The sequence below is a fragment of the Palaemon carinicauda genome, chromosome 17 (genome assembly GCF_036898095.1).
Source record: "Palaemon carinicauda isolate YSFRI2023 chromosome 17, ASM3689809v2, whole genome shotgun sequence".
NCBI lineage: Eukaryota > Metazoa > Arthropoda > Malacostraca > Decapoda > Palaemonidae > Palaemon > Palaemon carinicauda.
The window spans coordinates 2614362-2616861 of NC_090741.1; positions in this window are offsets into that span (position 1 = coordinate 2614362).

The window sequence follows — 2500 nt, forward strand, 5'->3', positions numbered from 1 at the left end:
GGTACTTTTCCAAAGCAAAATGTGATAGTACGACAACAATCGTCGAATCATCCTCCTTCAGGTTTAATCGGGAAGTTGAATCAGTAGAACTTCAAAAGTTCAAAGATGGAGCAAATGTTTTTATGTTGACCAGGCTGGCAGGAGTCTTTTTATAGTTTATATATGACATATCTGTTTTTGACGTTGTTAATAGTTTATATAGGACATATCTGTTTTGACCCCGTTACTGTTTTTAGAATTATATATTGCTAGTTTGTTCTCATCATTTATTTATTTCCTTATTCCTTTCTTCACTGGGCTATTTTTCCATATTGAAGCCCTTGTATCTTGCTTTTCTTACTAGGGTTGTAGCTTGGCTGATAATAATAGCAATGATATTAATAGTGAAAGACGTGAAAAAGTTTGATATTCCCTGTTATGAGTGTGGGAAAAAAGCCCTTACCAGTAAGGAATGTTGGCCTATATATATATATATATATATATATATATATATATATATATATATATATATATATATATATATATTTATATATATATATATATATATATATATATATATATATATATATATATATATATATATAAAATATATATATATATATATATATATATATATATATATATATATATATATATATACATACACATAGTTATATATATATATATATATATATATATATATATATATATATATATACATACACATAGTTATATATATATATATATATATATATATATATATATATATACATACACATAGTTATATATATATATATATATATATATATATATATATATGTATATATATGATATATATATATATATATATATATATATATATATATATACATACACACATATTTATATATGTATATTTATATATATATATATATATATATATATATATATATATATATATATGTGTGTGTATATATATATATAGATATGTATTTATATATATATAAGATATATATAAATATATATGTATATATATATATATATATATATATATATATATATATATATATATATATATATATATATTATGTATGTACATACACACACACACACATATATATATATATATATATATATATATATATATATATATATATATATATATATATATATATGTATATGTATATATACATACATATATGTATATATATATATATATATATATGTATATATATATATATATATATATATATATATATATATATACATATATATACATATATATATATATATATATATATATATATATATTATATATATATATATATATATATATATATATATATATATATATATATATATATATATATATATATATATACATGCATTAATCTAGTAGAGAGCGGTAAATAGTAGATTATTACTAGCATGGTTCAAATCAAAATAGTGCAATATGAGTATTATAGTTTACTATGCCCCACCAAATGATTCCCCTGAATAAAGAAAGGTGAATACTATGAAGAACTGCAGAAGGGAGTAGATGAGAACCCTTAGAGAGATATGAAAATAATGATTGACAACTTCAATGATAAAGCTGGAAGAAAAAATCAAGGTGTAGAGAATGTGATGGGTGTCAAGGGTCTTGGTGAAGTTGCAAATGAAAATGGAGCACATTTCCTAAGTTCCTGTTCAACAAACAATCTTGATATTGGTGGTACTCGTTTTCAACACAAGAACATCCATGAATATACAAGGAAATCAATCATATGGCACTTACAAAAAACATATAGATCACATTGCCATTAATAAAGAGAGAAGGGGAACTCTGAGAAATGTAAGACGCTCTAGAGGTACCGATATTGGTAGTGATCACCAGCTTCTCATTGCTAAACTGAAATTAAACATCAAAGTACCCAACAGAAAGATAGATAGTATACCTACGTTTGATACAATTAAGCTTTTAGAAGAAGATCACAGAGAAACTTTTGGAATTGAATATGAGAATCAATTTAAGAGACTAAGATCAGACATTTGATGAAGAATGGTGTAATATCAAGAACATACATCAGTTAAGTGGTAGTGAAGTCTTGGTGCACGTAGGTACAAGGAGAAAGCCATGGACATCAAATGATACTTGGGATACTATAAAAAGGAGAACGAGACAGAAATTGATTGTTGAAAGTTTTCGAGGAAGCATTGAAAATTACAAGGTAGGGTATGCTAAGTATTCCAGTACTGACAGTGAGGAAAAAAGAAAAGCTAGGAATGACTGGAAAGAATATTTAGACAATAAAGCAGATGAGGCTCACATAGCTATGAAATTAGGAAGCGGCTATGGTGTAAGAGTTACTTATAGAATTTTTATTGACAAATCAAGGGTGCAAATCAGAAGAAGCATACACTCATCAAAAAGAGAGATGGTTATGTTTTAGCAACAGAAGATAAAGAAAGACAACGTTAGATAGAACACTTTACTGAGGTTATGAATAGGAGATATGAGGGGAATAATTCGATAGATGAATGAATTCAGTGTGTTTGAGGT